Source organism: Chiloscyllium punctatum, chromosome 16, assembly GCF_047496795.1.
Source record: "Chiloscyllium punctatum isolate Juve2018m chromosome 16, sChiPun1.3, whole genome shotgun sequence".
Classification (NCBI taxonomy): domain Eukaryota; kingdom Metazoa; phylum Chordata; class Chondrichthyes; order Orectolobiformes; family Hemiscylliidae; genus Chiloscyllium; species Chiloscyllium punctatum.
This window is the reverse complement of record NC_092754.1, coordinates 70,495,972-70,519,642: the sequence shown is the minus strand read 5'-3', so window position 1 is coordinate 70,519,642 and position 23,671 is coordinate 70,495,972. Positions and strand designations below refer to the sequence as shown.

The window sequence follows — 23,671 nt, the reverse complement described above, 5'->3', positions numbered from 1 at the left end:
GATTCTAACTTTAACTGAACAAATCACTTACAAACTGAACAATCTCTCTGTAACTAATTACGTTTTCCGGAAAAAAAAACAAGATTTTCCTGATATGCGGTTTCACTAATGCGGATTCCATTCATAAATTCATTATTACTAAGAGTAAAATTAAAACTTAGTCTCTCAAAGTTCATCCAGTACGGACTGTCTTGAAATTTCTGTATCTTATTCTCTCGTCTTTCTCTGTCTGAAATGCCTTCTCAGTTGTTTTTTGGTTTCAAGAATATTTGCTCAGCGTGTTGTGTACCTTTATTGATGGATAGAGCTTTTTAGGCAGAGCATGGAGATTTTTTGTGAGATCCCAATATTTCTTTCACAGATGACACTTCCCTGTCATCGTTTTTTCAGCTAGCAGTGGACTCTTCCCCTCGCCCAATTGCCTCTCTGTTATATATATCTCCTTGACACAAGAAATTCTTAGTATATGATTGGTTTCATATTGTTAACGCTAAAATGGATCCTTAATCTCCAAGTGCCGTTTTAAGTTAATTGGCAGCATTTGAACTGTTGCCTGGATAAAAATGCTGTTTGGGCCTGAAAACTGAACGGGTTTGATCCATTCTGTCAATTTGGGCACCTGCAAACTGCTTACCCACAGACATTCGTTCTTCTGTTTAATCACCGAAAAGCACCTTACCTTGTCAAAGGTCATCATGGTATTGCCCAAAATTTTGCAAGTTCGCCGTTTTTACGCACCAATAGACTGATATGCACACGGATACCTCCACCTCGATAATAATAGTCCGATCAAAAAATCCAGATGAAGATTTTTTAAAAACTCTTATTTCAAAACCAGGCAGCTGTCGATTCTTCTCCATATTCCTGTCTTCTTTTCTTATTCTTGGGGATTCTGCTTCCCAGGTCTTTGGTTGATAAAGGTCCCTGTCAGAGAGCAGATCTTTCTGCTGCCAGGCTGGACTTGTTAGCGGCTTGCTGCTCGTTGCCGCTCTGGCCAACTGTTCAAAATGTTTGATATTTATACCCCAAAAGATTGGATTGTTTCATTGGTTTTAATATTTTAAAAACACTAAATACAAACTTGATTCGCATTTGGCATCTTGGCACATTATTTAAACTGATTGGCTGAATTTGAATTTGATTTTGTCTGATAGCAACCCAGATACTGCCAGCTGTTTGACCAAATATTACATTTTTAATTTTTCCAGTACTCTGGCCAGCCTTTCAAGTAGCTTCTTGGATGCTGCCTGAACTGCTGTGCTCTTCCAGCACCACTAATCCAGAATCTGGTTTCCAGCATCTGCGGTCATTGTTTTTACCACACAGGGGAGAGGCCATTCAGATGGTCAGTGTGTGAGAGGGGATTCAGTGATTCATCCTGACTCCTTGAGACACCAGCGGGTTCACACTGGGTAGGAGCTGTTTCCCTCTCTGTGTGACAAGGGATTTGCTGAGACTCAACACGACTGAAAGACCAGTGAGTGCACACAGGGAAGTGGTCATCTCCCTGCTCCGTGTGGTGTAGAGTTCACACATCACTGCAGGACTCTGATTCTGCAGTTACTTTTCATCAGAGTCAGGACTGGACCTTCTACATGGTGACACTGTTGGAGTATTGATGTTGTTGTTGTTAACCACATTAACTGGGCTGCAGTTGACTGAATTTATATTGCCACTTTCTGAACCTCAGGATGCCTCTCTGGGCAGTAAGTCTCCACAAACAGCAATGTGCCAAGGAGCAGGGTTCATCTGTATTGATTTAAATTGTGATCATAGCACTGCTGTCTGACAGCACCAGGTAAAAGGTTGGAGTCCAGCTTTGGTCAACGGGGCCTATGTGGGGTATCCACATTCTCCCCTAAATAGTGAGAGTCCCCTCCATGTGCGCTGGTTTTCTCCCACAATTCAAAGATATGCAGGTTAGATGGATCGGTCATCATAAATTGCCCACAGTGTTCAGAATTTGCAGACTGAGTGAATCAGCCATGGGAAATGCAGATGGAGTGCTCTGGGCGGGATGTTCTTCAGATGGTTGGTGGGATTTGATGGACCAACGCTCTCCTTCCACACTGTAGGGATTATATTCTATGAGTGAGGATAAAGAATATTCTCAGGGTCTCCTTGGAGGAGGAGCATGTGGTGCATATCAATGTTCTCTATGCCATTAAATAGAGTTGGGCACCGCAGGGGATACAGTGCTTTATCTCCACTGCCACCGCCACCCCCTCACCCCCAACTCTACTTTGATTTAGCCCCTTCCCACCCTGTCACTTGTAACGGTTTGCTTTGCCCATAATGGGCTTTGTTTGTAAATATTCAACTGATGACACTGGTGTGCTACTCCTGGTGATTACACGTTAACAAAAAACAAAATAATGGAATAATGATGTTGATGGTGGGAAGGTTGCTCAGCTGTGTGAGATAACACTTCAGGGTAGGAGAAATGGGAGAAAAATGCTTCACAGCTCACAGAACAAGAACTGAAAATAGTTAAATCAAACCAAAGGTTCAAAGAGGGAAGGAATATTTCCCTGGAGTTTGAGTAACTGAAAAGTGATGGGGTCCGGGACTAGACAGGATTTTGTTTAAAGGGCATTTGAAATTTTAAAAACTGTTATATGCAGATAGTTTCGATTCTTTAAGTTTTATTTATTGTGGAATAAACTTGTACTTTCAAAAAAAAACAAATTCACAAACCTTGCGTTAAAGATAAATGTTAAATAAAATCCATCAAACCATCATTCACTGAAAACAGAGATGGAAGTGCAATCTCCTGCAGAATCCCTGCCCTGATTACTTCTTCCTACCCGGGCTCCATGGCTATATACATACCTGGGAGATAGCAGCAGGAGAAGGCCATTCGACCTTTGAATCTGGCTCCACCATTCAATGGGAAACAGCTGACCATCCAGCTCAGTCTCCTGTTCCTGCTCTGTTCCAATCCCCTTTCATGACTTTACCTTGAAGAACTATATTTCAGTCCTCCTTGGGCTTCACTGCCTTTATACCAGTGATGTTGCTGTGTTATTGCTAGGTGTAGGCAGGGGTAATGTGATGGTGCTCTTCCTGGAGGACACACTCAGCGTCCCTCATCATCCTGCAGGAACATCAACTGGGTTTCAGCAACGAAAGATAGAACCCATTTCCAGGATATGGGCATCACTGGCTCAGCCGCATTTAGAACATAGAACATAGAACAATACAGCACAGAACAGGCCCTTCGGCCCACGATGTTGTGCCGAACTTCTATCCTAGATTAAGCACCCATCCATGTACCTATCTAAATGCCGCTTAAAGGTCGCCAATGAATCTGACTCTACCACTCCCACGGGCAGCGCATTCCATGCCCCCACCACTCTCTGGGTGAAGAACCCACCCCTGACATCTCCCCTATACCTTCCACCCTTCACCTTAAATTTATGTCCCCTTGTAACACTCTGTTGTACCCGGGGAAAAAGTTTCTGACTGTCTACTCTATCTATTCCTCTGATCATCTTATAAACCTCTATCAAGTCACCCCTCATCCTTCGCCGTTCCAACGAGAAAAGGCCGAGAACTCTCAACCTATCCTCGTACGACCTACTCTCCATTCCAGGCAACATCCTGGTAAATCTTCTCTGCACCCTCTCCAAAGCTTCCACATCTTTCCTAAAGTGAGGCGACCAGAACTGCACACAGTACTCCAAATGTGGCCTAACCAAAGTCCTGTACAGCTGCAACATCACCTCACGACTCTTGAATTCAATCCCTCTGCTAATGAACGATAATACTCCATAGGCCTTCTTACAAACTCTATCCACCTGAGTGGCAACCTTCAAAGATCTATGTACATAGACCCCAAGATCCCTCTGTTCCTCCACCTGACCAAGAACCCTACCATTAACCCTGTATTCCGCATTCTTATTTGTTCTTCCAAAATGGACAACTTCACACTTGGCAGGGTTGAACTCCATCTGCCACTCCTCAGCCCAGCTCTGCATCATATCTAAGTCCCTCTGCAGCCGACAACAGCCCTCCTCACTGTCCACAACTCCACCTATCTTTGTATCATCTGCAAATTTACTGACCCACCCTTCGACTCCCTCATCTAAGTCATTAATAAAAATTACAAACAGCAGAGGACCCAGAACTGATCCCTGCGGAACTCCACTTGTAACTGGACTCCATGCTGAATATTTACCATCTACTACCACTCTCTGACTTCGACCGGTTAGCCAGTTTTCTATCCAATTGGCCAAATTTCCCTCTATCCCATGCCTCCTGACTTTCCGCATAAGCCTACCATGGGGAACCTTATTATTCCCCATCACTAGGTACCATTGAGAAGATGGTCGTGAGCTGCTGTCTTGAACCATTCACAGTCCACTTGGCACAGATAGACCGACAATGCTGGGAGAGGGAATGTTGTAGGATTTTGTCTCAGTGATTCTCCATCTTTGGTTCTTCAAATGCTGGTTAACTTAATCACAATCTGCACATGAGTTTGAGATTTCAGTCTGCAAATCTTCACCATCAAGCACCCTGTGTAAAGGAATATGCACAGATTTGAAATTCAGAACAGACTATTCTAGTTTCTCTGGAATACCTTTTTCCCCTTTCTTCCCCCAAAGCTGTAACCCTCCAGCCCACTCACTCTCTCCCACCATTCTGACTCTGCTGCCCCCTAATGTACACCCTCCACATTCTCATGGAGTCACTGATAAACAGATCCATGCCACCACTTCCCGTCCCTGGTTAGACTCTGCACCCTTTCTGGGTTCACTTCCTTTCCCTTCAGTTGCTGCAAGTCAATAATGTAAGAGCAGAATGAAACAGACGGAAACAGAAAGGGAGGTGGCAGATCTTGGACAGAAGAGGAACCTTCAGTCTGGGAGAATGGGTCAGATTCTTCATTGTTTCCCATTAGTTTATTCCCAGCATAACAATGAACTGGGGATGGAGAGTGGTCCCACGAGAGTGTAGTGACACTTTGACCCCCCAACTGATCAATACTACAAGCAGATACATACCTCCTCTGGCCAATCACAGTGTGAAATACTTTCCCCTAATTACCCCAAAACATGTGCTCCAAAACCCACCCACATTCTGTACATATACAGTGCTGGGTTTCCCAATACACCTGTGGTTCCTGCCTCAGGAATTATGGGAGTTGCAGTCCCCATGAAGTCACTGGAGCCCTGTCTCTGGAAAGTGAATGAAACGTGTGGGGTGGAAGGGTGTTATGTATAGGATCCCCATTCAGACAGACAGGACATATGGCTTGTCACTGGGTTTTACTGAGACATCTGGTTAGAGAACCCAACTTTTGACGAAAGGAATATAGATTCAGTCAATTGCAGGGTGGAGGGGTCAATAAGGGGAAGCGGTTTTAGGCAGAGGTGGCTCAGTGGCTAGCACCTCTGCCTCACATCTTCAGAGACCCTGGTTTGATTCAAGCCTTAGGTGACCGTGTGGAGTTTACATGTTCTCCCAGTGGCTGCATGGTTTTGTTCAGTGTTCCAGTTTCTTTCCAAAGTCCAAAGATGTGCAGGTTAGGTGGATTCGCCATGCTAAACCACAGTGTCCATGCTTGTGTAGGTTAAGCCATTAACCATGGGAAATACTGGGAATGGGTGAGTCTGAATTATAGGATTGGTGTGGACTCGATGGATGAATACCCTGCTTCTGCACTGTAGGGATTCTATTCTATTCTCATGAAGAAGAATGTACCTATCTTGATGTGTTGTGAATCGGAGGAATTCCCTATTCAAAACAAAGTGGATGCCAAGACAATGAGCAAATTTAATGGACAGATACAGATTTTTAATTTGCCACGAGCTGAAGGGTGAGAGAGAGAGAGAGCAGGCGTGAAAATCCAGCTGAGACCGAGGTGAGCTCAATCATCACCGTATTAAATGGTGGAGCTGGTTCGAAGGGCTGCATTGCCTCTCCTGTGCCCAGTGCTTATCTTCTTACAGTAATAACTGGAAAGCTGAATCCAAAACTCACCAGCTTCACCAAAGGAGATTTTCGGGAAATGTAGGATAGTCAAGTGGAATAGTATTCAAAACTGAGATAGTGAGGAAGTGTGCAGAAGATAATGATTTTGCAATTTTAAATTGAGGGGTAACAGTGATTTATGGTTATAGACTGTGTCGTACATTCACACTGTCCAGAATACTCTGTTGTGAATATCGATTCTGTAATTTATTACAAAGCCAAGGTCACTGATAATGAAAACCAAAACACCCAGGAAACATCGCCTCACCTCATAATCTGACAAAAGACGCGTGATAAATCTGGTTGAATTTAGAACACAGATGGAAAGCGGGGAGATTAAATCCAGTCCGAAGATCCTGTGCTAAAACAAAGAAGACGACAATAGGACGAGGCAGGAGTTGGTAATGTAGACTGGGAGCAAAGACTTTACGGTGGGATAGTTTACAGACAGTGGAGGAACATCAAAGCAATTTTTCGAAGTGCTCAGCAAAAGTATATATCAGTGAAAAGGAAGGACTGTCGGAAAAGGGGTAATCTGCCGGGGGTGTCTAAGGAAATAAGGGAGTCTATCAAATTGAAATAGAAGGCATACAAATTGGCAATGACCAAGGAGAAATTAGGAGATTAGAAAAACTTCAATGGTCAACTGAAACCTTGATGGGATTGGGTATAAATAGTGATGGGTAGCAATGCCCAAGGCCAGAATAGCAGTTTACACTGTTAGAGGGAAACCTATTGTTTGGGGAACATATGGCCTCTGTAATTGTTGAAGCATTCAACAGTTACCAGAGAGATAATCCTGATCAAGTTAAAAATCACAGCACACTCCAAAAGCTTGTACTTCCAAATAAATCTGTCGGACTATAACCTGGTGTTGTGTGGTTTTTAACTTTGTCCACCCCACCCCAACCCCAGATCCTCCACATCAGAATCCTGACAGACAGCCCCACTGAAACTGAAGTGCCTGTCAGGTACTTGAGGGAGCCATGGGGGTGTGGGGGAGGGGTGTGTGGTTTAACCACAGAGTTGAACTGAACTAGACTTTTTAACTGTTGTTGCCATGGAGATAATCCTGAGAGACAGTCTCTATGCAAAGTCACAAATCACAAAGGTAGAAGAATGGCAGCCGTACATCGGACCTGATGCTGCCTAAAGGTGTTTTGCACGTAAAATACCCAGGTAACTACGATGTCTCATCGATCAATACTCAAAGAAGTCCTCTCAGAATTCTGTGCCTAGTTATTCCTATCCAGCAGGGTTCAGGAAGATGAGTACACAGCAGTCAGTCTTCACAATGGAGGATACGAAAAACATGCCAGTAATTGATAAGCAGACTGAGGAAGGTGAGGACCTAGATCATAACCATGATACTGAGTGCATTCACCTTACCCACGCTTCTCATTAAGTTATACACTTCTATAAAATATTCCCCCTCGGTTTCCTCTGCTCTAAACAAAAGAGCCCTCGCTTGTCCAACCTCTCCCTGTAACTTAGACCCCTGAGCCCTGGCATCATCCTTGGAAATTTCTTCAGCAACTTTTCCAGTTTAATAACTCAAACCGGCACTGCATTCAAATATTTCCAGTGTTTCTCCATGGCACTGGAACTGACGGGACAACGCCAATGGATTACAATCCACGATCGATAATTCACTCCATTACAGCAATCCCATTTTCATAGCTTCGTCCATGATGCAGGAATCCTTTTGTCTTTCTGGTTTCATGGTTAATTGTCCTCATACAAATCCAGTGGCTTAACTGTTCCTGGGAAACATGCCATGATTTTTCAGACTTTCAAAAACAAATGAAATCTCTCTCCACACTCACCATGCTGACATGGACTTGGCTGTGTCTCAGGACTTTTGCAGTCACACTGAGATTTGAAATATTCGCCCACGGACAGAATGCACACCTTCCCTTCCAGATGAAAAGGCCAATGATATTCAGATCGGCACGGATCAAGTAACTATCAGATCTGAACATGAAATTCAATTTGCATTTCTCATCTGCAAACCCACCCTTTCAGTACCATACAACAGAGAAAACAGAAAGTGCTGGAAATCCTCAGCAGGTCTGGCAGCATTGGAAATGCTGACAGATGCAGGAAACATTGCAGCCTTGAAGAAGTGGTTAGATTATCACACCAGTATGTAGAAGATGGGGGCATTGTGTTCAACAGTTTCATACCAGAGACTCTGACCTCATTTGATTCCATGTTTCTCTGCGATTCCCTCTTTTCTGAAGCAGGCAGGAATGGGAAGCAGTGGAGAATGTAAATGATGGGTGACCTTCCTAGTGAGAGGATTCGTGTACAGTAGCAGGGATCCCTTTCTGGAAGGGCCTTGGTGAGACCACACCTGGAGTACTGTGTATACCTTTGTTCCCCTTTCCCAAGGAAGGCTCTCCTGGTTATTGAGAGAGTAAAGGAGGGTCACCAGCCTGAGTCCTGGGATGTGGAGCTAGTTAAGGGCTGCAGATGCTGGAAGTCAGAGTCCATACAATGTGGATCTGGGGAAGTGCAGCAGGTCAGGCTGCATCACAGGAGCAGGAAGGTCAATGTTTTGGGTCGGAATCCTTTGTCAGCCCTGATGAATAGTCCTGACCCGAAACGTCACCTTTCCAGTCCCATCGTATTCATGCTGGTCATCAAGCACCTATTAATTCTAGTCCCACGTTCTGGCGCTCAGCATGTAACCGATATTGTATTGCCTGGTGTGATCATCTCAACACTTCTTCAAGGCTGCGATGTTTCCTGCATCTGTCACCATTTCGGATGCTGCCCGACCTGCTGAGGATCTCCAGCACTTTTTGTTTTTATTGTGGATTTCCCCCATTTTGATCAAACAGAGTCAGAGAGCTGTACAGCTCCATATTTTGCTGACTATAATTCCTGGGATGGCAGGACTGATGGATGAAGAGGGACTCAATCCTCATTTAATCCTCCTTTCCTTTGGCTTTCTGAGCCACTGACTACATCACTAATATTCTACCTCCCATTCCCTGTCCTGAATCTGACCCATCTAAGCCTACACTTTAGTTCCCATCCCCCTGTTAGACTAATTAAAACGACACCAATGGGAGTGGCAAAAGCCTCCACCAGGAGATTTCACCCAGCTCTGCCCAGGGGTAACCGGTCAGGCTGGTACAGGACCCACCCAGAAACAGTCCCAGTGCCTGAAGAATCTAAACCCTTCTCTGGTCCACCATTTCACCAGTCACACGTCCAGCTGATCTATCCTCTTATTCCTGCTCTCACTAGCACATGGCACTGTGAGTAAGTCTGACATTATTTTATTTCAGGAGCTACATTTTACTGTATCCCAGATCTCCCTATATTCAGCTTTCAGGACCTCATCCCTTTGTTTAGTGATGACATTGGTATCGGTGTGTTCCACAACCACTGACTTTACCCTCCAGCTTCAGAATGTCCTGCAGCTGCTCCATGATAATCGTGGATCCTGGCACCAGGGTGGTAACATACCATCCTGGATTCATGTCTGTGACCACAGAAGTGCCTGCCTGTACCCCTGACAATTGAATCCCCTGTCACTATAGCCCTGCCACTGTCTTTCCTCCGGTTCTGTACAGCAGAGTTATCTGTGGTATCATGAACCCGGCTGTTGCTGATTTCCCGAGAAGCCACTCCACGCATTCACCCCCAACAGAATCCCAAGCAGGATTCAGTAATTTTATGAGAAGTGGATGATCACTGGGGATTCCTGCACTGCCTTCCTGAGCCTTTTATTTGGTTTGATGGTCACCCATTCCCTTTCTGCCTGTGTAACCCTCACCTTGCAGTGTGACGAACTCACTAAATGTGCTGTCGATAACATTCTCAGATGCTCCACAGTGAGTCCACTCATAACTCCAGGTCTGAAAAGCAGTTTCCCAGCAGCTACACATGGGCCCACTTCCTGCACACACAGCCGTCAGGGACACTGGAAGCCTCCCTTATTTGCCACATTGTACAAAAGGAGCACCCCACGGGTCTGAGGGTTCCTGTCACAACGTCTCTCTGGATTCAGCTAATTACTCCCATTCAGCGATTTTAAAAGAGCTTTCAACCTTCCTTCACTTCAAACATTTCCATTATATATCAAAAGCCACAATCTTTACTTAAGCTGATACATTATATTTTAAAAACTTAACAAATTACTCTGCAGGTATCACTTACAAATTGGCTGTTCCCATTGGGACCATGTGAATTTCTCAATGGCCTGAACTAAACTGGAGTTTCAGTTTCAGCTTCAACTTCTCCCTGTCCCACCTCCCTCTGTTTTCACCTAACTCCACAACCCACTCATTGAGACAAGCAACACTCAGTGCAGCCCTGTCATTTTCATTGTCTGCCCTCAGCCTCCTGTCCTGTTCCAATGCATCTCAATGGGAGCTCAGGGACAGCACCTCATCTTTCAGCTCAGCCCTTTGTAACCCCAGAGCCAACATGGACCTCAGCAGTTTCTTTTTGAACAGACAGTTGTCAGAACCTGGAACATTCCACCTGAAAATGTGTTGGAATTTGAGTTCACAAAGAATTTTAATGAGAATTTTGCAGGGAGTTGAAAATTAGGAGCTTACAGGTTAACATCATGAAGTGAGTGATTGGGACTAAATCTGACAGTTCCTGCAAAGAGACTAGGTATAATCTGGATAAATCTGTGCTCCCACTCAGGCCAAATCGCCCATGGGTAATTCAACCACAAATTTGAACATCTTTCTGCATTTTGCTTTACAAAAGTATTGGAGATATTTTCCCAGAGACAGAACAGACAAGCCTTTCTCCTTCCACAGTAAAATGCTAATGATATTCAGATCCTGATGACTCCGCTGAGTGCAGAAATCTGCTTTTTTGAAATCCCGTCCTCAATTATTCTCAATTAATATCCCATAAAAAGAATTCACAAAACAAATCTCAGCCAGTGAAGGATGAATTGGAAAGACAAATATTTCTCTGGTATGTGTCTGATGTGCAAATGCTCCTCTTTCAAATCACCCTCCCCCACCCAGGAAGAAGACATGTCCACGCACCTCGCTGTACCGTGCCCCCAATAAAAATGGCGGCCATAACCCAGGACCTATCACTGACTGAGGCCCACAGCAGTTTTCCCATTTGCTTTAAACATGGGACCAAGAGTTTCTAATTCAGGACTAACATCCTGTACAGACGTGTAAATAAAACCTCCCAGTCTAAACTGAATCATTTTCTCCCGGTTTCCGCTGCCAATCCATCTTCCCAGTTTCCGGCTCCTGCACACGCCAAGGGCCATTCCGGGTCCATTGACCCTTCCTCAGAACCGATGGCAGCTGGGAAAATTAGACTCCCTACAGTGTGGAAACAGGCCATTCGGTCCAACAAATCCACACTGACCCTCCGAAGAGTATCCCACCCAGACCCATTCCGCAACTCTGTTATTCTAAATTTCTCCTGAACAACGCACCTCACCTACACATCCCTGAACACGACGGGAAATTTAGCTTGGCCAATTCACCCAACCTACACATCTTTAGACTGCAGGAGATAGGGGTAAAAGAGTAAATAATAGGTGGGATGGAGCGACCCTTCAACAACATGGCAACATTTACTCATCTCCTCTCCCCGACCTTATCTCAGATCCAACCCTCCAACTCAGCACCGCCCTCAAACTGTCCCATCTGTCCATCTTCCTTCCCAATTATCCACTCCACCCTCTCACCATTACCCCCACCTGCATTTTCCTATCGCCTTCCCAACTACCTTCCCACCAGCCTTACACACCCATCCTATTATCTGTCCTCTTCCCCACCCTCACATTCCTGAAGAAGTGCTGAGGCCCAACATGTCAATTCGCCTGCTCCTTGCATACTGCCTGACCTGCTGTGCACATCCAGCGCCACACTTTAACACAAGCTGGAAGAACATCACCTCATCTTGTACCTGGGGACCCTTCAGCCCTCTGGTCTCACTATTGGATTCCATAATTTTAAGTCCTAAGTCTCCTACGTACTAGTATCCTAGCCCCCATCCCATAGACCAGGGCCTGTTATTACATCGCCTGCAATTACAACTACCTATGGTTAGTCACTAACAGTCTCCATAAACAGCTATTCACCCTCCCCCAGCCAGATCGTTATCCACTCCTTTGTCCAACTGCTCCCATCGCGTTCTGTGGAATCTATCACCACCTATCATTTACTCCTTAACCCCTACCTTCTGCATATAAACCAACATTGTTTCTCAGGAACATCAGTTCTGACGAAGGGTCATTGGATCAGAAATGTTAACTTTGACTTCTCTTCACAGATGCTGCCAGACCAGCTGAGCATTTTCAGGATCTTCTGGTTGTTGTTTCTGATTCACAGCATCCGCAATTCCTTTGGTTTTCATTTACTGGGAGTTTGTAATTCAGGTCCAGCGCCTACATCGTGTGTTTATCAACCCACCCAGTACATAAACTCAATTTCTCTCCCACTCACTGGGTCCCCCCTCACAGTGACATTGCACCTGCACAGCTCATGGTCACGTGTTGGCCTGCTGGCCACACCCCTCATTCACTCCCATTGGCAGGAGGATTACACAAACTCCCCTATTGGTCTGAAGTTGCCATCAATCAGCCAGGTCCCATTGTGACTTGAGTGGGAGGAGGCTGAGGGGTGACCGCAGAGGTTTATAAAATCATGAGGGGCGTGGATGGGATACAGAGACAAGGTCTTTTCCCTGGGGTTAGGAAGTCTAGAACGAGAGGGCATAGGTTTAAGGTGAGAGGAGAATGATATAAAAGAGACCCAAGGGGCAACATTTTTCATGTGCGTGTATGGAATCTACTGTCAGGAAAGTGGTGACAGCTGTTATAGTTCCACCATTTTAAAAGGCAGCTGGATGGGTATATGAATAGGAAGGGCGTAGAGTGATATGGGCCAACTGCTGTCATATAGGTCTAGATTAGGTTGGGATATCTGGTCGGTGTGGGCGAGTTTGACTAAAGGGTCTGTTTCCTTGCTGTACATGACTGTGGCTCTGCCCTGGGATGAGCTTCATCATTCAGTGAATGGGGCAGTATCACAGAACACAGGGGCTGGGGGCTATTCAGCCCATTGGGGCTGTACTTTCTTCCTCTGGAGATGCTGCCAATCTGCCCTTTCTCCACTCCCATTTACCAGTAGCACTCCACATTTATCCTCAAATAGTTAAATTCCAAATCTGTTTTGACAACAACAAAAGCTGCATCCAGCTGCGATTCAAACTGTTCCAGATGCTCAGAACCTACTGAGTAAAATAACCTTCACATTTTTAACCTGCATTATTTGCCAATTACCTGAAAGTAGTTACTAAAAATTGTGACAATAATTTCTCTCAGTGTCTCTGTAAATTAAATATCCTGGAAACAAATCTGTTTCTGGTTGAAATCACTGCTTAACCTTCTCAGCTCCAAGGAGAATTGTCAGGTCTTTTGCTAACTCTCCATAAAAGAGAAATCTATCTTAATTTTAATTTATTAGTGTCATAGAGATGCACAGCACAGAAACAGACACTTCGGTCCAACTCGTCAATGCCGCCCAGATATCCTAAATTAATCTTGTCCCATTTGCCAACACTTGGCCCATATCCTTCTAAAAGTTTGCTAAACACGTACCCAATCAGATGCCTTTTAAATGTAATCGTACCAGCCTCCACACTTCCTCTGGCAGCTCATTCCATACACCTAACATATTCAGCTTGAAAACATTGCTCTTTAGATCGCATTTAAATCTTTTCCCTCACAACTCACGTCTGTGCTCTCTGGTTTTGGACTCCCCTAACCTGGGAATAAGATCTTGGTTGTTCACCCTAACCATGTCCTTCACGATTTATCAACCTCGAAGGTCACCTCTCAGCATCTGATGCTCCAGTGAAAACAGCCCGAGCGTATTCAGCCTCTCTGTATGGGTCATACCCTCAACCCTGGAAACATCTTTGCACATCTTTTCTGAATCCTTTCAAGTTTTATAATATCATTCCGATAGCAGGGAGACCAGGACTGAAAGCAGAATTCCAGAAATGGCTGAATCAATGCCCTGTACAGCTGCAAAATAATGTCGCAACTCCTATACATAATGCACAGACCAATAAAGGCAAGTTAACCAAACGCCTTCTTCACCACCCTGCCTATTCCACTTTCACAGAACTATGAACCTGTACCTCAACGTCTCTGTTCAGCAACACTCCCCAGGCCCTTCCCATTAAATGTACAAGTCCCGCCCTGATTTGTTTTTCCAAAATGCAGCACCTCACATTTATCTGAATTCCACTCCATCTGCCACTCCTCAGCCCAGTTGATTGAAGTCTCATTGTACTCGGAGGTAACTTCTTCCCTGTCCACTGCATCTCCAATTTTGGTGTCTATGTAAAGTCACTAATCATAGCTCATATATTCACATAGAAATCATTTATATAAATGATGAAAAGCAGTGGACCCAACACCAATCCTTACACCATATTGCTCATCACAGGCCTCCAGTACGAAAAGCAACCCTCCACCACTATCCTCTGTCTCCAATTTTCCAGCCAATTTTGTATAATTTGTTAACCAGTCTGTTATGTTGAACCTGTTGAACATCTTTCTGAAGACCAAGTTAGTGATTTCCATGCACAAAGCCATGCTGACTATCCCTAATTATTTCTTGCCTTTCCAATTACATCCAAATCCTGTCTCGAGAAGCCCTTCCAACAACTTGCCTGACTTCAGGCTCACCGGTGTATTGTTCCCTGGACTTTCCTCACCACCTTTCTCAAATAATGGTGCCCGTCTTACAGCACCTCACCTGTGGCTATTGGTGATACAAATATCTCAGCGAGGGGCCCGGCAATCACTTCCCTAACTTCCCACAAACTTCTGGGACACACCTGATCAGGTCCCAGGGATTTATTCAGCTTTATGTATTATAAGATATCCAGTACCTCATTCTCTGTAATATGGACACTTGTCAAGTTATCACTATTTATTTTTCCAAACTGTCTCACTTCCACATCCTCTAAGTAAAAGCTGACATGAAATCCCCCCACCTCCGATGGTTCCACAGACAGCCTTGCTGATCTTTGAAGGTCCCTAATCTCTGCCTGGTTACTCTTTTGTCCTAGGTGTATTTGTCGAATCTCTTTGGGTTCTCCCTTAAACCTATTTCCCAAAGCTATCTCATGTCCCCTTTTAGCCCTCATGGTTTCCCCTGACTATACTCCTACTGCCCTTTTACTCCTGGAGGGATTCACGCAAACCCAGCTGTCTGTACCTGCCATATCCCTCCTTCATTTTCTTGACCAGGCCCTCAATTTCTCTCGACAGGCAGCATTCCCTACACCTCCCAGCCTTGGCCTTAACAGGAACATACTGTCTGTGTACTCTCGTTGTTGCAGGCCTATTGATGCAATGGCAGATGAGGACAGAGAAGCAATCATTCTCAGTAAAGAGGTGGTGTTGGGAAAGGTAACAGCCTAAAGGGAGATGGGTCGCCTGGCCGTGGTGGAGTGCATCCCAGGGGACTATAACAGATGGCACAGGCTAAATAGCAAACGCAGTCATGATAATTCACTAAAATGTGCTGGACTCTGGGACGGTTCTGACAGATTAGATAGCTGCAAATGTGATGCCAATATTTTAAAATGGACTTGTTAGCATAACTTCTGTAGTGGGGGAAATGCTCGATCGCTCAAGGAAGAAATAGTGAGCTAGCTGGATAGAAATTGTCTCAGAGCAGACACAGCATCGATTCATGAAAGGTAGACAACACTAAGCTGAGTGGTAGAGCAATGTGTGCCGAGGCCAATGTAAGTCTGCAGAGGGATACGGATAGGTTAAGTGAGTGGGTAAGGGTCGAACAGATGGAGGACAATGTTGGGAAATGAGGTCATCCATTTTGGTCGAACTAACAGCTAACTGATGAAATGGTGAAAACTTGCAGCAGTCTGTTGTACAGAGGGAGCTGGGTTTCCTTGTGCATGAATCATAGGAGGTTGGTTTGCAGGTGTAGCAGGTAAATAAGACAGTGAAGGGAATATTGTCCTTCATTGCTAGAGGGATGGTTATGCTGCAGCTGTACAGGGTGCTGGAGGGGCCACACCTGGAGTACTGTGTACAGGTTTGGTCTCCTTACTTCAGGAAGGATGTACTGGCACTGGAGACGGTGCAGTGGAGGATCACTAGTTTGAGTCAGGATTTCAGAGGGTTGGCGTATGCAGAGAGATTGAGAAAACTAGTTCTATACTCATTGGAATTTCAAAGTATGGGGGGTTGGATAGGAAAAAAATTGCAATTATGAAGGGAGTAGATAAACTAGAAGCAGGGAGGAGATTTCCACTGGGGACGGAGCAAACTAGGGAGCAGAGAGTCAAAATAAGGGGATATCAGATTTAGGACTGAGTTCAGGATGGACTTCTTCAGATAAATCTGTGAATCTGTGGAATTTGCTGCTGAGTGCAGCAGTTGACGTTATCAACTTGACGATCGTTAGGTCAAAAGTTAGATTTATGAACAGGAAAGGAATTAAGGATTATGGTGAGAGAGCAGGAAAGTGGAGCTGAGGCCATGAAAAGATCAGCCCTGATCTTATTGAATGGCAGAGCAGGCTTGAGGGGCCAGGTAGCCTACTCCTGCACCTCTTCCTTCTGTTCTTATGTTCCCACTTTCCAGCTGTCCCTTTACCTGGGAATAGCAAAGAAATATTGAACGTTCTCGCCTTGTAACATCAAAATTCGCCTTTGTCCAATTTAGGACACCGTTTAGATCTGGTTTATTATTTTCTGTAACTATTTTAAAACAAGGAGAATTATCAGAGAATCCTGAGAGTATGGAAGCAGGTCATTCGGCCCATCACATCCACACTGACCCTCAAAGCCTCCTACCTTAAACCTTAGCATTTCCCATGGCTAATCCACCTAGCCTGCACATCCCTGAACAATATGGGCAATTCAGCCTGGAATATCTACCCAACCTGCATATCTTTAGATAGTGGGAGGAAACCACAGCAAACAGACGAAACCCACGCAGGTAATAACAACAAGGTGTTCATCCCTTTTTTATTTCCCAGGTCAACCTAAATAACTTCGCTGGACGTAATCTCAGAATATCCTCCCTCAGCACAACTGTAATGCTACCCCTAATCAAAAAGGCCACTCCGCCCCCTCTCATGTCCCCCTTCCTATCCTTCCTCTTGCATCGATACCCTGGAACATTACGCTGCCAGTCCTACCCATCTCTGAGCAACGTTTCTGTAATACCCATGATATCCCAGTGCCACATTCAAAACCATACCCTGAGCCCATCTGCCTTCCCTGTCAGGCCTCTTGCATTGAAGTAAATGCACTGTAACTTGTCAGTTCTACCTGGTTCTGAGCCTTGCCCTTGCCTGCCTTGACTGTCTGACTTCTGAACTGTACCAGCCTCAGACCTACCTCTTTTCTCACTAGCTCTTTGAGTTTACCCACACTCCCTCACTGGTTTAATGATTCCTGAGTAGCACGAGCAAATCTCCCTGCCTGGATATCAGACACCTTCCAATTCAGGTACAATCCATCCTTCTTATGCACATCAACTCTACTCCAGAGGAGATTACAATGATCAAAAGATGTGAATCCTTCTGCCCTACACCAGCTCCTTCGCCAATCATTGATCTCCTCCATCCTGCTATTCCTAGTCTCACGAGCATGTAGCACCTGGAGTAATCCACATATTATGACCGAGGACCTGGTTTATTATATTCTAGGCTAATTTGCTATATTCTCTCATCAGGACTTTATCTTTTCTCCTTCTTATGTCATTGGTACCAATGTACAATGACCTCCCACTGGTCATTCTTTCCTTTGAGAATATTCTGCTACCTGTCCGAAACATCCTTGAAACTGGCACCAGGGAGGTACCACCCCATTCTGATGTCTCACTGTCAGCTGCAGAAACAGCAGTCTGTGCCAAACTAGAAAGTCCCTTATCATCCTTGAGCGTTTGGAATCTGATATATCTCTCATTATAGTGGAGCCAATCTCAGTACCAGTAACTTGGCTGACAGTGCAACATTCCCTGAAAGTCTATGACAACCGACATTATCCAAAACAGTAAACTTGTTTGAGATGGGGATAGCCACAGGAGACTCATGGCTGAAAAAATGTGTTGCTGGAAAAGCGCAGCAGGTCAGGCAGCATTCAAGGAGCAGGAGAATCGACGTTTCAGGCATAAGCCCTTCTTATGCCTGAAACGTCGATTCTCCTGCTCTTTTGATGCTGCCTGACCTGCTGCGCTTTTCTAACGAAACATTGTTCAGCTCTGATCTCCAGCATCTGCAGTCCTCACTTTCTCCACAGGAGACTCATGCTCTACCTACCTCCCTCTCCTACCTTTCCGAGAGGTAACCCATCTACCTGACTGTATCTGCAGTTTTTCGGCCTGAAACTGCCACCTATCACACATCCTGACTCTTGTCAATTCTTCATTACCATTAAGCACCGCTCCATCTGATCCATGTGATCCAAGAGGATTTGCATCACTTCCTGCAGGCTATCATCAGGATCATTCAAACTCCCCGACTCTCCTCCAGGAAGTGCACATCACTGTACGAATGGCCATCTCTGCACCTTAATCTGTAGACCCAGAAAAAGGCAGAGTCTTACAGCTTTACAAAGACTACTATCGAATACATTAGTACCTGTATTTTATATTTAAAACATTAAACCAAAATATCATAACAGAGGCATTTAAACTAGTTAACACTCACCCTACTGAATGTTGCGGATTTTAAAAAGTAAAGCCGAGTAAGATTTACCTTTTAAGAGACTGAAACCCACTGAGCTGATCCCCGGCTGCGAGTCACAGACATACAGCACGGAAACAGACCCTTCAGGCAAACTTGTCCACGCTGACCAGATATCAGAAACTAATCTCGTCCCATTTGCCAGCACTTGGTCGATATCCCTCTAAACCCTTGCTATTTATTTACCCATTCAGATGCCTAATAAATGATGCAATTGTACCAGCCTTCACAACTACCTTTGGCAGCTCATTCCATAAACGCAACACCGTCGCATGAAAAAGTTGCCCCTTAGGTCCCTTTTATATCTTTCCCCTCTCACGCTAAATCTATGCCCCCTAGTTCTAGACTCCCTCATTCCAGTGAAAATACCTTGTCTATCTATCCGATCCATGCTCATGATTTTATAAACCTCTGAGATCACTCCTTAGCCTCTGACGCTCCAGAGAAAACAGCCCCAGCCTATACAGCCTCGCCTTATATCTCAAACCCTCCGACCCTGGCAATATCCTTATAAATCTTCTGTGAACCTTTCAAGTTACACAATATCCTTCTGATAGGTGGAGAACAGAATTGTGCACAATATTGCAAGTGTGGCCAAACCAATGTCCTGAACAGCCGCAACATGACCTCCTAACTCTCTTACTCAATACTCTGACAAATAAAGGAAATCATACCAAACACCTTCACTATCCTATCTACCTGCGCCTCTACGTTCAAGGAGCTATGAACCTGCACAGCAGGGTCTCCTTGTTCAACAACACTCCCCAAGACCTGACCATGATGTGTATCAGTCGTGCTAAGATTTGCTTTTCCAAAATGCAGCACATCGCACTTATCTGATTTGAACTCCATCTGCCACTCCCCAGCCCATTTGCCCATCTGATCAAAATCCCATTGAAATCTGAGGTAACCGTCTTCACTGTCCACTACACCTCCAATTTTGGTGCCATCTACAAACTTACTAACTGTACCTCCTGTGTTCACATCCAAATCATTTATATAAATGATGAGAAGTAGTGGACCCAGCACCGATCCTGTGGCACTCCACTAGTCACAGGCCTCCAGTCTGAAAAATAATCATCCATCACCACCACCCTCTGTCTTCTGCCTTTGAGCCAGTTCTATATCCAAATAGCTACTTCCGTGAGATCTAACCTTGCTAACCAGTCTCCCATGGGGAACCTTGTCGAACGCCTTACTGAACTCCATATAGATCACATTGACTGCTCTGCTCTCATCAATCCTCTTTGTTACTTCTTAAAAACCAGAATGAGTATGGGACACATGATTTCCCATACAGAAAGTTATGCTGACTATCCCTAATCAGTCTGTGCTTTTCCAAATACACGCAAATCCTGTCGCTCAGGGCTCCCTCCAACACCTAGTCTAGCACAGTGTCTGTAGTTCCTGAGCTTGTCCAAACCACCTTCGTTAAATAGTAGCACCATATTAACCAACCCACAGTCTTCTGACATCTCAGCTGTGACTATCAATAAGACAAAAATCTCAGCAAGAGGCCCAGAAATCACTTCCCTCGCTTCCTACAGAATTTTATGGTACACCTGATCAAAGCCTGGGGATAGATCCACCTTTATGCGTTTCCAGACATCCAGAACTCTGCAGTATGGACATTTTTCAAGATGTCACCATTTATTTCCCCACATTTTACATCTCCCGTGTCCTTCTCCACAGTAAATACTGATGCAAAATATTGCATCTTGATAAAACAAACGAGGGCAGGACTTACACTAATTAAAAGTAAGGCTTTGAGTAGTGAAATGGAACAAAGAGACCGAGGGGTTCAGGTCTTCTTAGTCTGTGTCACATGTACACAGGGTTGTTAAGAAGGTGGTTAGCACACTTACCTTCATTGCTCAGACCTCTGAGTACCGGAGTTGGGAATTTAGATTGAGGCTGTACAGGATGTTGGGGAGGCCTCTTCTTGAATACTGTGTCCAATTTTGGTTGTGCTGTTATAGGAAGGATATTATTAAATCGGAGCGGATTCGGAAGAGACTAACCGGGATGTTGCCATGAATGGAGGGATTGTGTCACAAGGAGAAGCTGGATAGACTGGGATGCTTTTTCACTCGACCGTAAGAGGTGGAGGGATGACCTTAGAGGTTTATAAAACCATGAAGCGTGTAGACAAGGTGAATGGCCGGGGTGGAATTCAAGACCTGGGTGAATACAATTTGAAAATAGATGAGAAAGGTTTAAAAAACAAATTGGGGATTTGTTTTTACTTTTACATGTGTGAAGTGAACTCCCAGAAAAAGAGGCAGCTGTGAATACAATTACAATGTTTAAAAGACATTTAGACAAGTCCATAAACAGGAAATGTTTGGATGAATGTGGACCAAGCGGAGGGAGGGGCGATTAGATTAGTTGGGAATTATGCTCGACACGGACTGGTTTAACCACAGGGTCTGTCTCTGTTCTGTATCACTTTATGACTAAATCTCGCTATCTCTGTGAATTCCTCCATCCTCACAACTCCCCAGATCTCTGTCACCTCATCCAGACTTAACTCTTCCTTATCTCTAGAAATCCTCTCTAGCCTCAGAACCATCACTATCTCTGGTATCACAAACATCTCAATCTCTGTAACATCCTCCAATCTCCTCCTGTCTCATCACCCTCACGATCTCTAATCTTGACAACCTCCACAAATCTGTCCTTCTCCACATTAAACACTGATGCCACTCGTTTAGTATCCCCCCCAACAACCCCATCTCTGTGTCTTCACACATAGGCTGCCTTGCTGATCTTTGAGGAGGCCTATTCTCTCTCTAGTGACCCATTTGCTCTTAATGTATTTCTAAAAACCCTTTCCCTATTCGCCAAAGCGGTCTCCTGTCCCCTTTTTGCCTTACTGATTTTACTCTTAAGTATACTCTCTCTTGCCTTTATACTCGAAGGATGTTTGTGATTTGTTGGATTGGAATAAATGCACAATATTACATCTTGGTAAAACAAACGAGGACGGGACTTACACTGATTAAAAGTTGGGCCTCGGATAGTGATATGGAACAAAGAGACCGAGGGGTTCAGGTCTTTGAACTATGTGTCACATGCAGACAGGGTGGTTCAGAAGGGGTTTAGCACATTTGCCTTCATTGCTCAGATCTTTGAATATAGGAGTTGGGACGTTATGTTGAGGTTGTACAGGATGTTGGCGAGGCCTCTTCTGGAATACTGTGCCCAGTTCTGGTTGTGCTGTTATAGGAAGGATATTATTAAATTGGAGCAGGTTTAGAAGAGATTTACCAGGATGGTGATGGGAATGGAGAGATTGAATTATAAGCAGAGTCTGGATAGGCTGGGTCCTTTTTCACTGGAGCACAGGAGGCTGAGGGGTGACCTTATGAGAGGTTTATAAAATCCTGAAGAGTTTCGGTAATGTGAACAGCAGGTGCCCTTTCCAGAGGGGGTGCGATTCAAGATTGGGGACATACTTTTTAAAATGAGAAAAGGAAGGCTTTAAAAAGAAGTTCCAGATTTTATATTTTGTTTTTGCACAGACAGTGGTTCACACGTGGAACAAACTTGCAGACGACGTGATAGATGTGAATACAATTACAATTTCAGGGTGGCACTGTGGCTCAACGGTGAGCACTGCTACCTCTCAGCGCCAGGGACACAGGCTCAATTCCTGTATTGTGTGACTGTCCATGTGGAGTTTGCATATTCGTCCCCATGCCAGCGTGGGTTCCTCCAGGTGCTCCCGTTTCCTCCCACAATCCACAGATGTACAGGGTAGGTGAACTGGCCGTGCTCAATTGCCCATAGTGTTCAGGAATGATTGGGTTGAGTGAATTAGTCAGGGGTAAATGTAGAGCAAGAGGGTAGGGGAATGGGATTCTAATAGGGAAAATACATTTGGACCCGTATATTTGGACCCATAGGGAATGCTAGGATGGACTTAGACCAAGTGGAGGCAGGTGCGATTAGTTCAGTTCGAATTTATGGTCGACACGGACTGGTTGGACCACAGGGTCTGTGTCGATGCTGTGTAACTTTATGACTTGTTATCTCTGTAAATTCCTCTATGTTTGGAACTCTCCCTATCAGTACCACTTCATCCAGCCTTACAAATCTTCCTCATCTCTATAATTCCTTTCCAGCCTCAAAATCCAAAAATCTCTATCACAAATCTCTCTATCTCTGTAACATCCTCCATCCTCACAATCCTTTCCAACTTGCATCTCCTCCAGCTTCATTATCCTCCCCATGTCTAATCCCCTCCAGTCTCTCAAAGCTCTGCTATATGTTCCTTTCTTTATTTCCAGCTTTCAGGATGCGCAATGTTTATTTTTCACTTGATGATGGCCCTTTACAATTCCTGCGCTGAGCTTCTGAATTTCCTCTTAAAACTCTGCGTCTCACTTTTCTCCCAAAAACATTGACCAATCACATGTCATCTATTCTAGTATCACCTTTTCTGACCTGATGTCCAATGGAGCCTGTCATATTCCTATAATAAACATCTCAGCGGTCTACAGAACAGAAAAACGCTCTGGTGGTCCATGGGGTCTGTGAGAAAGAAAACTACCACCGAACTGTCCTCATCTATTTTCCAGTACTTGTGGAAAAGTGTCCTATATCATGGCATCGCAAGTGCACACTAAATACATCTAAAATGTTTTGGGGATTTGTGACTCCCACCCTCACAGACAGTGAGGTTTAGTGCAACTGTTGCTCGATGATGACATCACCCACAGGAACACACAGCAGCTGGGTCTGTGCAAACCAGAGGTCGCCCACACATTGGTAAGGATGGCAGGGTCCCTGAGAGGGGGCACAGGAGAGTTACCAGGATGGTTCAAGGAATGGGGGATTTTAGTTGCAGGGACATGGGTGTTGTTAATACATATCAAGAATATCCATCTATAATAGATGGACTCTCGTTCTCAACCTCTCCCCTTGCCTAGGCTGTGGTA

The 23,671-nt window shown here is 44.7% G+C and overlaps 1 long non-coding RNA gene across 2 annotated transcripts in view; it reads right to left on the bottom strand.

Annotated features, from left to right (window-relative positions):
* Positions 1–4,171: 4,171 nt before the first annotated feature.
* LOC140487206 (uncharacterized) overlaps positions 4,172–23,671 on the bottom strand; it is a 31,177-nt gene continuing 11,677 nt past the window's right edge. The window contains exons 3-4 of one of the 2 annotated variants that reach the window (XR_011962749.1): positions 6,248–6,340; positions 4,172–4,521 (exon numbers count right to left, since the gene is read on the bottom strand). This is a non-coding gene — a long non-coding RNA (uncharacterized lncRNA). The remainder of the gene's footprint in view (positions 4,522–6,247; positions 6,341–23,671) is intronic. The other variant, XR_011962748.1, reaches the window with a different exon arrangement.